The following is a 14,995-nucleotide window of genomic DNA, read 5'->3' as shown; positions in this document are numbered from 1 at the left end:
TGTAATCCCAGCTACTCGGGAGGGTGAGGCAGTAGAATCGCATGAACCTGGAAAGTGGAGTTTGCAGTGAGCCAAGATCGTGCCACTGCACTCCACAACAGAGCGAAACTCTGTCTCAAAAATAAAGAAAATAAAATAAAGAATTCACAGCCTGACTCAGTGGCTCACGCCTGTAATCCCAGCACTTTGGGAGGCCAAGGCGGGTGGATCTCTTGAGCTCAGCATTTCAAAGCCAGACAGGGAAACATGGCAAAACCCCATCCTAAAAAAAAATACCAAAATTAGCTGGGTGTGGTGACATGCACCTGTGGTCCCAGCTACTCAGGAGGCTGAGGTGTATCACTGGAGTCCAGGAAATCAAGGCTGCAGTGAAACATGATTGCACCATTGTGCTCTAGCCTGGGTGACAGAGTTGAGACCCTGTCTCAAAAATAATAAAATAAAAATAAAGAATTCACATCTGGGCCGGGTGTGGTGGCTCATACCAGTAATCCCAGCACTTTGGGAGGCCAAGACAGGAGCACTGCTTGAGCCCAGGAGTTCAAGACCAGCCTGGGGAATACAGTGAGACCCTGTCTCTACAAAAATAAAAATTAGTTGGGTGTGGTGGCACACGCCTGTGGTCCCAGCTACTCAGGAGGCTAAGGTGGGAGGATTGTTTGAGCCTGGGAACTCAAGGCTACAGTAAGCTTTGGCTGTACCACTATACTCCAGCCTAGGTGACACAGCAAAACTCTGTCACAAAAAAATAAATAAGTAAAAGACAAGAAAGAGCCAGGCGTGGTGGCTCACACCTGTAATCCCAACACTTTGGGAGGCTGAGGCAGGCAGATCACTTGAGGTCAGGAGTTCAAGACCAGCCTGGCCAACATGGTGAAATCCCCTCTCTACTAAAAATATAAAAATTAGCTAGGCGTGGTGGCACATGCCTGTAGTTCCAGCTACTTGGGAGGCTGAGGCTGCAATGAGCCAAGATCATGCAACTGTACTCCAGCCTGGACAACAGAGCAAGACTCCATCTCAAAAAAAAAGAAAGAAGAATTCGCATCTGTCCAATATGTTAGTTTTAGGAGCATTTTCAAATGTGTAATATTTTATCGAAACAACAACAAAAAAAGTCTGCAGGTAGTTTGATGACCTATCATTATAATTCCCATTTACAGCTGAGGAAACTGGGATAGATGAAGTGATTTAAGCTTATTCTACCAACAAGAGGAACACAATCCAAGGTCTCTTTGCCCCAAGTGTCCCTCTGCTTCAGGAACCCTACCACTCTGCACGCACACACACACACACACACACACACCCTTGTGCTCACACACATACACCCTATGTTCATACATATGCACCACTGTGCTCACACACACCCCCATGTTCATACATACACACACCACTGTGCTCACGCACACACACCCCCACTGTGTTCATACATACACACCACTATGTTCACACACACCCACACACCCCACTGTGTTCATACATATACACCCAGACTCCAGCCTGGGTGACAGAGCGAGACTCTGACTCAAAAAAAAAAAAAAAAAAAAAAAATTAATGAAATGAAAGCAAAGGCCAGAGAAGCAAAGGGCATCATCTTTGGTCACTTTACCTCCCCTGGTTTTTTCATGTGAAATTCAGCCAGGTGGGGAAAGCTTACAGTGATGAAGAAAGTTAAGAAAAAAAAAAAACACCAAGCACTAAAAAGGGAAAAGGAATGTGTGGAATTAGATAGATGGTAGTTGCACAAAACAGAGAATACATTAAAAATCACTGCACTGCACACTTTAAAATGGGGCATTTGATGTGATGTGACTTACATTTCAATTTTCTAAAAGAGAAAAAGAATGTGGTAGAAAAAGCAACAGGTCTGGGTGCACAGAATGAAGGACAGCCAAGAAAGAAATGTCAATTACTCTCAGTTCTCAAATGTTAAATAAAGTTCCTATGAATACAGACGAGGGTAGCACATTAAGGAAAAATGGGATGGAGGGAAGAAAACAGAGGTTTTTGCCTTGCAAAGGTTTATAAGGGATGTTTTACCGAGAGATGGGCAACAGGAAACCCTGGCAGTGCTGGCCAGATCAGCAAGGTCAGGTCCCATCCCCATATACAGGCGCAGAAGCCCCAAACAATACCAGCAAAGAGGGTCCTGAGGTGAAGGGACCAGCCTACAGGAACAGTCCACGTCATATTCAGGGAAATAAATAGTATCTTGGTGGCCCAGCATAGTGGCTTACGTCTGTAATCCCAGCACTTTGGGAGGCCAAGGAGAGCAGATCACATGAGCCCAGAAGTTAAAGACTAGCCAGGGCAATGCCATGAAACCCTGTCTCTACAAAAAACAAGCCGGTCATGGTGGTGCGCACATGTAGTCCCAGCTACTTCAGGGGCTGAGGTGGGACGATCACTTGAACACGAGGCTGCACTGAGCCACGACTGTGCCACTGCACTCCAACCTAGGCAACAGAGCAAGATCCTGTCTCAAAAATTAAATAAATACATAAATAATTTTTTAAAAAGAAAACATTAACAACCAGACAAAACAAATGCATCTATTTGGCCTTTGGGTGACTTATTTGTAGATATGCTTTCAGAATTAAGGAAAGCGGATGTTGCTTAGGCAACAACAAAAAATAAAAGATAAAAATAAACCCTGCGAAAATTTCTTTTTTTTTTTTTGAAACAGAGTCTCACTCTGTTGCCCAGGCTGGAGTGCAGTGGCGCAATCTCAACTCACTGCAACCTCTGCCTCCCGGGATCAAGCGATTCTTCTGCCTCAGCCTCCCAAGTAGCTGGGACTACAGGGGCACACCACCACGCCTGGCGAATTTTTGTAATTTTAGTAGAGACGGGGTTTCACCATACTGGCCAGGGTAGTCTCAAACTCCTGACTTCATGATCCACCCGCCTCGGCCTCCAAAAGTGCTGGGATTATAGGTGTGAGCCACCACACCCAGTCGAAAATTTCTTTAATAAAACTTGCCAGAGCATGGTTAAGAAAAATTAAAAGTATTGACTTATTAAAAGGCACTACCAAAAAATAAAGTTAAGCCATAGATTAGGAAAAAATATTTGCGACACATATATATCCGGCAAACGGCTTGTATAAAAAATATGTCAGCCTGGGCAATAGAGCAAGAGCAAGACTCCATCTCAAAAAAAAAAAAACATGTAAGGAACTGCTGGGCGTAGTGGCTCACGCCTGTAATACCAGCACTTTGGGAGGCCAAGACAGGCGGATCACGAGGTCAGGAGATCGAGACCATCCTGGCTAACATGGTGAAACCCATATCTACTAAAAATACAAAAAAAAAAAAAAATTAGCTGGGCGTGGTGGCAGGCGCCTGTAGTCCCAGCTACTCCAGAGGCTGAGGCAGGGGAATGGCGTGAACCCGGGAGGCAGAGCTTGCAGTGAGCCGAGATCGCGCCACTGCACTCAAGCCTGGGCAACAGAGGAGACTCCATCTCAAAAATAAATAAATAAATAAATATGTAAGGAACTTAAAAATACAAACAATCCAATTTTTTAAATGGGCAAAAGTCGTGAACAGACACTTTACAAATCCAGGCATACAAAGACCGACAAGCATGTAAGCGCTCACCATTATGAGTCATCAGTGAAATGCACATTAAAACAAGATGCCACTATACCCCGCTAGAATGGCTCAGATGAAAAAGACAGGCAAGGCCGGGCACGGTGGCTCACGCCTGTAATCCCAACACTTTGGGAGGCCGATGGGGGGTGATCACCTGACGTCAGGAGTTCAAGACCAGCCTGACCAACATGGAGAAACCCACCTCTACTAAAAATACAAAATTAGCCCGGCATGGTGGCCCATGACTGTAATCCCAGATACTCAGGAAGTTAAAGCAGGAGAATTGTTTGAACCCGGGAGGCAGAGGTTGCAGTGAGCTGAGATCGTGCCACTGCACTCCAGCCTGGGCAACAAGAGTGAAACTCCATCTCAAAAAAAATAAAAAATAAAGTATTGAAAGTAGTCAAAATCATAGAAACAAAGTAGAAAAGACGGTTACCGGGGGAGGGCGAGGGAGGAGGAGATATCAGTATTTGGGGGCTACAGTCTCAGCGCTGCCAGATGAAAGAGTTCCAGAAATGTGGAACAACGATGTGCATATCCTTAACACTACTGAATTGTGAACTTTTAAATGGTTAAAATGGTACATCTTTGAAAAAAATTGAAGTGGCGCGAGGTTTCCCCAAGAAAAAGTAATGATAGGATTAAACAGCATTATCATGATTCACTTGAAGCTGCAGCTTTAAGTACTGCAAGGTGATTCAAAGCTTATACCGCGAAGCAAAAAAACTGAGTTATAATCTTGACTTCACAGCTGTGTAACTTTGGTTTCTGAAACTTCCCCTCTCTCACCCTCAAATTCCTCAACAGTAGAATCTCAGTAACAGTACCTATTTTACTTTTCTTTTTTTTTTCTTTTTGAGATGGGAGTCTCACTCTGTCGCCCAGGCTGGAGTGCCGTGGCTCGATCTGGCTCACTGCAACCTCCGCCTCCCGGGTTCAAGTGATTCTCCTACCTCAGCCTCCCAAATACCCGGGACTACAGAAGCATGCTACCACACGCGGCTAATTTTATATTTTTAGTAGAGACAAGGTTTCACCCATGTTGGCCAGGCTGGTCTCAAACTCCTGACCTCAGGTGATCCGCCCTCCTCAGCCTCCCAAAGTGCTGGGATTACAGACATTAGCCACCAAGCGCAGCCTTTTATTTTTTTAAGAAACAAGGTCTCACTATATTGCCCAAGCTAGTTTGAACTCCTGGGCTCAACTGATTCTCCCACCTCAGCCTACGGAGTAAATGAAACTACAGACACATATGACATCCGCAGGGTTTACAGTACCTATTTTCTCTGGAACAGTGCAAACATCACTCTGATCAGTTTTAGTAGCAGTATAGTGAACTTCAGAGAAGCCTGAACATAAATTTATGTTATGCAACTGAAGTCAGGGAACAATCCATGGTTTAAATGAAGGTAACTGAGATATTTTAGAACCAAGGAAGTAACTCAGTTCACGTATGCACGTAACTCAGCTTAACATGTTTGCTCCATATCCGCTGCTTTAAGTTCAGATAGCACTTTTCAAATTCAAAAAGCATATATGCAAACTGCTTTCATCTGCCTCCAAAAATTAGTTAAAACTAAAAAAAATCATAATTCATTTCTGATCCATGAGTATACTAACTAGGAGGCTACAGAGTACAACGCCACAAAGGATGCCTTGGGAGAACGAATGAAGATCATCTCGAAATAGCCTCCATCCTTAAGAGGTAATATTCTCAGGAAACAGGCAACAGGCCGGGTGCAGTGGCTCAAACCTGTAATCCCGACACTTTGGGAGGCCACTGCAGGCAGATGGCTTGAGCCCAGGAATTCGAGACCAGCCTGGGAAACACAGCGAGACCCCCGTCTCTACATAAACTATATTAAAAAAAAAAAAAAGTTAAAGGTCATTAGTAATCCTAGAAGCAAAATCCATAGAGACTTCTCAGTCCAACCCATCACTGACTTCTTAGCCAATTTGCTACTGATCTCCTCCCTCCTCTTCTCTTGGTTTCCCAGGACCCTCTCCTCTTAGACCCACTCCCCATCTCTACCAGATGGACATCACACCCGACTGGCTCAACGATAGGATGCAGTCTCTGGAATCTTTACCTCCAGCCTCAGCCTCTGTCTTGAGCTCCAAAGATGTATCTCTAACTGCCCACTAGTCCACTTGGCTGCCCCACAAACACTTCAGATTTAACATGTCCAAAAACAAACTCGTAATCTCATCCTTCTCCCATTTTCCCTCCTTGGATGAGTGTCACCAGCCAGTGAGTCACCCAAATTAGAGATGAGGATCATTCTAGATGCATTCCTTCAACAAACATTTACTAAGTTCCTATTACACGCCAAGCACTGACACTGAATACAAGAGACAAAACTCCCCATCCTTGTGGAGGTTATGAACGTTAAGTGGAGACAAACAATAAAAATTTTAAAATGATTAAAATAATACAGTATTGGCCAGGCACGGTGGCTCAGGCCTGTAATCCCAGCACTTTGGGAGGCTGAGGCAGGTGGATCGCTTAAGGTCAGGAGTTCGAGACCAGCCTGGCCAACATGGTGAAATCCTGTCTCTACTAAAAATACAAAAATTAGCTAGGTGTGGTGGCACATGCCTGTAGTCCCAACTACTTGGGAGGCTGAGGCAGGAGAATGGCTTGAACCCGGGAGGCAGAGGATGCAGTGAGCTGAGATCATGCCACTGCACTCCATCCTGGGTGACAGAGCGAGACTCCGTCTCAAAAAGTAATAATAAAAAATAATAATAATAATAATAATAATACAGCATTTAAGATAGTGAGGTGTGCTAAGGAGAAAAATCAAGGCAGAGGCTAAGGAGTATGTGGGGAAGTGAAGAAATGCTAATCACTACAAGAATGGGTTTGGTTCAGAACTCCAGATGCACCTGGAAGTGCTTGAGTAGGGCCAGAGCAGGAAGATGAAAAGAGACAGGGTGGGGTGCTCAGAGGACACTGACAAAAGCTTTAACAGAGGAGTGACTCAGGTTTTCACAGGATCATTCTGGGGAGTCCTCCCTGCAGCTCCTCATTTACCCCAATCCAATCAGCCCCAAATCAGGTCCACTATAACCCTTACAGCCCAGCCCCTGCCCCCACCTAGCTTCTCTGTTCCTTCTGTCACTGCCCTAATCCTGAGGCTTGCGGAGTTGGGGTTAATGGCTTCCTAATTAACCTCATCCCAGTTCACAGCACCTGCCCCACCACTGCCTATGCTCTTTCTGAAGTGGCAACTGGCTCCTCAGAATCTTCCAACCCTCCGGCCAGGCGCGGTGGCTCACGCCTGTAATCCCAGCACTTTGAGAGGCCAAGGTGGGCGGATCACGAGGTCAGGAGATGGAGACCATCCTGGCTAACGTGGCGAAACCCCGACTCTACTAAAAATACAAAAAATTAGCCGGGTGTGGTGGCATGCACCTGTAGTCCCAGCTACTCGGGAGGCTGAGGCAGGAGAATCACTTGAACTTGGGAGGTAGAGGCTGCAGTGAGCAGAGGTCGTGCCACTGCGTTCCAGCCTGGGTGACAGAGCGAGACTCCATCTCAAAAAAAAAAAAAAAAATCTTCCAACCCTCCTTTGTAAACCTCAGAATGAAAGTAGACTTCTAAGAAGTCATTCAAGGCCTTTCCTAACCTCGTCTTTCCACACTCACTCCCATGTCCCCTTCCCAACATGCCCCTTTACAGCAGCACAACCTCAGGATTTATTTCCTCCAAGCAGGAACCCCAATCCCAATCCCACCCCTGACCCCCTGACACTGGCTGATTGGTACTTTTCTTTTGTGAAGAATCGCCTCCTCAGTGCACTCCACAGCCTTTAACCTGGTCTGTGGTACCTGCCCATGCCAGCCTGTGAGCTCCTAGAGGACAGAGTTTTTTTGTTTTTTGGTTTTATTTTTTTTGAGGCAGAGTTTTGCTCTTGTTGCCCAGGCTGGAGTGCAATGGCGTGATCTCGGCTCACTGCAACCTCTGCCTCCCCGGTTCAAGCGATTCTCCAGCCTCAGCCTTCTGAGTAGCTGCGATTAGAGGCACCCGCCACCACACCCGGGTTTTTTTTTGTATTTTTAGTAGAGACAGGGTTTCACCATGTTGTCCAGGCGGGTCTCAAACTCCTGACCTCAGGTGATCGGTCCATCTTGGCCTCCCAAAGTGCTGGGATTACAGGAGTGAGCCACTGCACGGCTGACAGCGGCTCTTTTTGTTTGTTTTGAGACGGAGTCTGGCTGGACTGCAGTGACGTGATCTCGGCTCACTACAACCTCCACTTCCCGGTTCAAGCGATTCTCTTTCCTCAGCCTCATGAGTAGCTGGAATTACAGGTGTGCACCACCACACCTGGCTAATTTTTGTATTTTTGGTAGGGACGGGGTTTCACCATGTTGGCCAGGCTGGTCTTAAACTCCTGACCTCAGGTGATCCACCTGCCTCAGCCTCCCAAAGAGCTAGGGGCGATCTGCAGCCTCAGCCTCCCAAAGAGTTAAGATTACAGGCATGACCACGCCCGGCCAACAGTGGCTCTTTTATCAACGTATCGCTGACTACTCAGCACAGTACCTGCCATTCAGTTGGTTCCCAACAGACATTTAAGACCAGTATTTGCAATCTTAATGTGCTTGTCACTTTTATTCTATGCCCTGAAATTTGACACTTAAATCTTCCCAAATACTCTCGTCTTGAGTATATTACTGATCATTTCTTTGCTACATAAAATACTGGTTTCAGCCCAGGTGCAATGGCTCACACCTGTAACCCTAGCACTTTGGGAGGCTGAGGCGGGTGGATCGCCTGAGGTCAGGAGTTCGAGACCAGCCTGGCCAACATGGTGAAACCCCGTCTCTACTAAAAATACAAAAAATCAGCCTGGTGTGGCAGCGGGCACCTGTAATCCCAGCTACTAGGGAGGCTGAGGCAGGAGAATCACTGGAACCTGGGAGGCGGAGGTTGCAGTGAGCCGAGATCACACCACTGCACTCTAGCCTGAGCCACACAGTGAGACTCATCTCTAAATAAATAAAAATAAAATACTGGTTTCTAACATTCCACTTATCTACAAAGAATGTTTTCAGGTGATACTAATCATACATTTCACTCAACTTTTGATTTTTCTATCCTAGGTTTCTTTTTATACAAGTATGTTTTAAGATAATTTATGGCCCTATACAGAAAGTTACACATTGACTTTTTTCCAACATTGAGAAACATGCCTAAGAATGTATAAATTTTAAAAATGTATAAATTTGGGCCAGGCGCGGTGGCTCACGCCTGTAATCCCAGCACTTTGGGAGGCCGAGGTGGGCGGATCACGAGGTCAGGAGATCAAGACCAACCTGGCTAACATGTTGAAACCCCATCTCTACTAAAAATACAAAAAATTAACCGGGCGTGGTGGCGGGCGCCTGTGGTCCCAGCTACTCAGTAGGTTGAGGCAGGAGAATGGCGTGAACCCGGGAGGCGGAGCTTGCAGTGAGCCGAGATCGCGCCACTGCACTCCAGCCCGGGCGACAGAGCGAGACTCCATCTCAAAAAAAAAAAAAAAAAAGTGTAAGTTTAAACGACTGCAGTTATTTGCTATGAAATATTTAAGATACTGTGTGCCTCTCCCCAGTGTCATTCCCTCCCCCCTTGCTGGAGATAAACGCTGTCCAGAGTCCTGTGCATGTCTGGATGCTTTTCTCTAAGACAACGCTAGGCAAGGTGAGGTGCGCCAAGGCTGCAGTAGGGTTAGAGGTTACCACCTGGGTCCTCCACAGCACTCAGTGCCACACAGGGCTGCCAGGCTCAACTGCAACATGATGCTGCATTCTTTGATGACTTGGAGACACTGGCTCTTTAGAGTGCCTACCCTCCCACACAGAATTCCATACAAGTTGAAATATACTTCACACTTAGTATCATCGTATTCCTACAAATATTTAGGAAACAGAGCAATAGGTCAAATTTCTCACCATAACAGGCTTGCTGACAATCCCTGAAAGAAGCAAGGCCATGGTAATATAACTTAAGGAGGTTCTTCCAGTTTTCTAAAGTGTTTTTCACTAAACTAGTGCAATGTATTCCGAGCTGATTCTGATCAATGGCTTAGTCATGCCGTACCAAAAAAAAAAGGCCTTGGGATTTAACTAATGCAAAGAATCAAAGCTCTAACTGCCCTTTTACAGAACACCTGAAATAGTATATCTCAAATTTTTTGTTCTCACATTTTTAAAAAACATCATTTTTGTAAGTATTCCTTTTCAAACGCTTAATATGTAAATTCTTAATTCATTTAAATAATAAAACAGTAACAGGTAGCAACAATTCTAATACAGATATACCTAGAAATGACCTACAAATGTTAAGTTATAAAACCATCCACTCCATCACGCATTAATTTCACTATTTTAACGCTTTATTTTAATTTTCTTAAGGAAAAGGGTGCACCCAATTTTACATGGAAAAAGCATTCCAGGACGGGGGCTGCTTCAAGTTTAGTTGGAGCAACGCCAGCCTAGGTGAACAGGGTCGCCTGAAACGTTTCGCATCTGGTTACTGAAAAAAAGGGGTCGCCAAGGAGGCAAAGCGGAGCCAGCTCTCGGGAGGGACCCGGCCCCCCACCGCCCGCGAGAATGACAGGCGCGTCCGCTCAGGGCGGTGCCGGGAGAGGCGGGGGTGGAAGGAAGAGGAGGAATCGGACAAAGCCAGCCCCGCCGGGCCTCCGGCCTCCCCGCCCGCCGCGATCCCGGGGTCAGCCACCTCCCCTGTCGCGGGTTCCCGGGGTCCACAGCTGTCCCCGGGAACGGCCGCCGCCGCCCGCAGCAGGGCCAAGCCGGGGATGCGGGGCCAGGGCGGGACCCTGGGCAGGGCCGGGGACCGGAACCTGCAGTGGGACGCGGATGGGGAGGACGCGCGGCGCCGGGAGCCGGGGCTGGCAAAAGGGCCGGGGACAAGAACCCGACCTGAACCTGGAAGGGGTCGCGGACCGGCCGGGGCGGTGAACTGGGGCGGGTACCGGGGTGGGAACGGAGAGGGGCCGGGACCCAAACCGGGAAGGAGACCTGGATGGGGACAGAGTTGCGGCCGGGGCGGGCCCGAAGAGGAGCGGGACAGGGATGGGGCGGAGGATGAGTGGGGGGCCGCGGTCCGGGGCGCACGCCGGGGACTCACCGCCTTGCTCCTGAGGGCCGCGCTCTCTCGCGCTGTCAGCACCTGGAGCGCCGCCGGGCGCGCGCGCGGAGCAGCGACTGTGCGCCGAGCCCGCCTCGGCTGTGTGAGGCACCGCGCAGCAGTCACCAGCGAGGGGCGCCGGAGTGGCCGCCCCGCAGCATCCTCGGCCACCCACGCGCTATCCCCTTGGCCGCCGAGCACAGCCCCGCGGCTCCTCGCACCAGCAGCCCAGCCGACCCAGCCAGTACCGCTCGGCCGCCTGCGCCGCTCCCGCCGCCGAAAATGGCGTCTCAGTGTTGCTCCCCCCGGCGCCCCGCCTCGCCCCGCCCCACAATGCCGCGCGCCGGCATGACGTCATCGCCCCTCGCCCCGCCCGGGGCTGGGGAAACTGAGGCTGGGTGGCTCCCCGCAAGCGCTCGGCGAGCTGGGGACTGGAGGGGCGAGAAAGTCGTTTGGGTATCAGGTGGGCGGTCACAGGGAGGAGGGTGACGGTGCAGGACCCAGCGGGCCTCCCGGTTGTAACGCGGACGGGGGTGGGGCGCTCGGGGCAGGGCGCGGCTCGGGGGCTGGGCGGCCAGGCCCTGGCCTCTCCGACTCCGCACCCGCGATGACCGAGCGCTTCGGCAGCTTCCCTTCCAGCCGGGCTGTGGGCCCTACCGGAATGCTGCTGGGGAAGGTGCAGGCCCGGCCGCAGCCGCCACCACTGGGCTCCCGCCCCACCCCACTCCCAGGCCCGCGAGCTTCATGCGCTCATTTCGGTCCCCCAGAACGCAGCTAGGAGGCCTTCGGGAGGCCCCGGAATCAGAGGATCCCGGCCAGGCCTTTCTCTCTCCTCCAGGAAAACCGACAGCCTTTGGTCGAGACCCTGACCTCTAACCCTCCGCCCTCCCCTTCTCATTATTCCCTCTCCTCGGGGCTTTTGGACCCTCGTATCTGTACGAGGAAACTTTCCAGGCGCTCCCCCTCGACACAAACTGCGCCTCAGACGGGCAAAGGGGAAGGGCCGGGGTGTAGGCTGTGAGGGTGGGAGACAACCCCCCTCTGTCCCCACGCAGCCACCGGCGCATCTCCCTGGCTGCAGGGCCTCGACCTCCAGCCCGGCCTGAAGGGCAGCGGAGCGCGCCTGGGTCAAGTCCTGCGGCTTCGCCGGCTCCGCAGGCCTGACTCAGCAGCCAGCCGGGAGGGCACGCTGATTCAATGGGCGAGGCTCCGCTCGCTGCTGCCAGCGGCTTGGGAAAAACCCTCCCAGTGCCTGCAGACGTCCCAAGTGCGGGGCCCGGAGGCATCATTTAACCTGGAGGTGTTCCTGGGCCAGTCCCCCAACCCCATCTTGTGAACTGCTGTTCCTTTCCGATGTTATCACCCAGCACCAGCAGCCCTGTGTGAACCCTGCAGTTACGCCCCGCAGTCACCAGAGAAGCAAGTGCTCCTCGGTTTTTCCAGGGAGGTCTGGTTACTTTTATCTCATTTATAAAGACAAAGGGGGAGCTCCTAGGTAACACGGTAGGGTTGGCCCGGGGAGAGGCACTGAGTCAGGGTCAAACAAACTTTCTCCATACCACTTTCAGGTTAGTGATTTCAGCCAGACTGCAGCTTGGATGTCACTAAGTTCAGCCACTGGGCTGGGCACCGCCAAGCATCGACTGCTCATTCTTTCTGTGCCGCTGGGCCCAGTAACTGTCCCCTCTGCTCACCCACAACCCTAGCCAGAAACCTGGGATGCCTGCACCACTCCCTTATGCCTTACTACAACAGGTGGAAAAGATTCTACTTCCTCAATATTTCTTTCTTTGAGTTAGGGTATCTTTGTCACCCTGACTGGAGGGCAGTGGCAATCATAGCTCACTGTAACCTCGAACTCCTGGGCTCAAGAGATCCTCTTGCCTCAGCCTCCCAAGTAGCTAGGGACTACAGGTGTGCACCACCACTCCCAGCTAATGTTTTTTAAATTTTTTGCAGAGAGGAGATCTTGCTATGTTGCCCAGACTGATCTCGAACTCCTGGCCACAAGTGATCCTCCCAGCTGGCCTCCCAAAGTGCTGAGATTACAGGTGTGAGCCACCATGCCTGGCCTCTCAGTATTTCTTGAATCCATCTCCACTGCCACCACTTTGTTCTGGCTTTATTACCTTGTTCTTTTATTTCCTCAACAAATATTTGTTGCTCTCCCGTGATCCTCATAACAGCCAAGGATGCATAGGTGAACAAGATAGATAAGATCTCTGCTTTCTAAGAGTTTACATTCCAGTGAGGAGAAGTAGGCCATAAACACATAAGGAAATACCGGATCTTGCCGAGATGATGGAACAGGCAGAGATGGAACAAAGATGATGGAACAGGCAGAGTCTAGGTGGTCAGGGGTGAACTCAGAGGCAGGCGGGTGACCTGAGACCCAAATGAGAGGAGGGAGGCAGGCGTTCAAAGCCCCAGGAGAGGCCGGCAAGGTGGCTCATGCCTGTAATCCCAACACTTCAGGAGGCCAAGGCAGGTGGATTGCCTTCAGGAGTTCAAGACCAGCCTGGGCAACACAGTGAAACCACATCTCTACTAAAATACAACAAATTAGCCAGGTGTGGTGGCTCACGTCTGTAGTCCCAGCTACTCGGGAGGCTGAGGCAGGAGAATCGCTTGAACCTGGGAGGCAGAGGTTGCAGTGAGCCAAGATCACGCCACTGCACTCAAGCCTGGGCAACAGAGCCAGATTCTGTCTCAAAACAAAATAAATAAAAGCCCCAGGAGAGCTCTGAGGGCAGGAGTCCTCAGGCAGGAATGACCCTGGAGTGTTGGGGGAAAGGAGAAAAGGCCAATTCATCCACCAGTGCTGCCACGCATCACTGTCTGCAGCAACTTCAAATTCCTTGGGTTGGTCAACAAGGCCCCCAGGGCCTGGTGCTGCCAACCTCCTGGTCTCCTGTGCTCTGAACACCCTTATCTGTTCCTGAGTTCACCCTGGTCTCTCACATAGCCATGCCCCTGTACATAGTATTCACTGTGCCTAGAATGTTCTCCCTCTCCCATTCCCCCCAGTGCTCCAGGATTCAAATGATAGTCACTTCCTGGGGGAAGCCACTTCTGACAGCACCTGCCTGGGTCAAGGCCTCCTCTGACCACCCACCTGTCCCTTCCCCAATGTGTACTATGTGTTCAGTTTACACAGCTGCCTTCTCCTCAGCCTGTAAGCAGAGAACAGGAGGGGCTGGTGTCCTTGTCCCCACAGCCTGCTCAGCACCTGACGCAGCTGCAAGGGCAACCCTCAAGCAAGCATGAGAGGAGGGCTGGGCTGCTGCTTCTCCAGGCTTCCTTTGCACAGAGATGCTGCTCTTGCTCCCCTTTCAAGGGGAGCAGACTGTTCGGGTCCCTTTAAGTCCCTGACTTCTGCCATGATCCTCAGGAGATCCTGTAGTCCTTGGAGCCGTTAGCAGCTCCTAGGTTGGGCTGCTAAGGTACTGCCTGGGGTTAAAAGGCATGGACAACCCGGGCAACATAGTAAGACCCTGACTCTACAAAAAAAATTTAAAAATTATCCAGGCATGGTGATGCACCCTTATAGTCTCAGCTACTCAGAAGGCTGAACTGAGGTGGAAGGATCACTTGAGCCCAGGAGGTCAAGGCTGTAGTGAGCTATGACTGTGTCACTGCACTCCAGCCTGGGCAACAGAGTGAGACCCTGTCTCAAAAAAAAAAAAAAAAGGAGGGGGGGAACTACCCACCTTCTGCCATTTGCCAGGCCCCTGCGACATCGCAGGCAAGCATAGAGCCTACAATTTTTCATATTCATGTCATTCTCAGTATTTATTGAGAACTGCTAGTATCAGTTGCCAGGCTGGGCAACAGAACCAGGTGCCCTGGACAAGTGAGCTGACGGCCAGCAGGAACTAAGATGAGAGGCCTGAGGAAGTGCAGAGGGGAGCCCTGCGTCCCTCGGGGATCCAGGAGATGAGGGAGAGGGACACTCACGTGGCAGGTGGGGGGGGCCACAGGAAGGAAGTGCAGTGCCCACATGCAACAAACCGTGCAGTCCTGTTTGTCTCAAGTGGAGAATGGAACAGGAAGTTGTTATTTTTTACACTATTCATCTTTTTACTGTAGATGTTTGTAGATGTCTGTCTTTGCGAGCGGCTTTTTGGAAGAGACAAGCAGGTAGGAATTTGTCTTTGGTTCTTGAGGATCTGCAGCCTTGTGGGCAGCCCTGTCTGTGAATGCCTGAAGAAAGGAGGGAGGAAGGGGGTGGGGAGGAAAGAGGGAGAGAAGAAGA

At 50.2% G+C, this 14,995-nt stretch overlaps 1 protein-coding gene across 32 annotated transcripts in view; it reads right to left on the bottom strand.

Moving 5' to 3' along the window:
* The window catches only part of KLC1 (kinesin light chain 1), a 70,959-nt gene extending 59,761 nt beyond the window's left edge, over window positions 1-11,198 (bottom strand). For 31 of the 32 annotated variants that reach the window (XM_008959055.5, XM_008959058.5, XM_008959066.5 and 28 more), the window contains exon 1: window positions 10,741-10,882. The gene's annotated coding sequence lies outside the window, so the exon portion shown is untranslated. Of the gene's footprint in view, window positions 1-10,740 lie in introns of all 32 variants that reach the window. The other variant, XM_055098058.2, reaches the window with a different exon arrangement.
* Between the last annotated feature and the right edge of the window lie 3,797 nt (window positions 11,199-14,995).

The sequence above is a fragment of the Pan paniscus genome, chromosome 15 (genome assembly GCF_029289425.2).
Source record: "Pan paniscus chromosome 15, NHGRI_mPanPan1-v2.0_pri, whole genome shotgun sequence".
Lineage (NCBI taxonomy): Eukaryota > Metazoa > Chordata > Mammalia > Primates > Hominidae > Pan > Pan paniscus.
The sequence above is the reverse complement of the archived record's forward strand: the minus strand, read 5'-3'. Positions and strand labels throughout refer to the sequence as shown.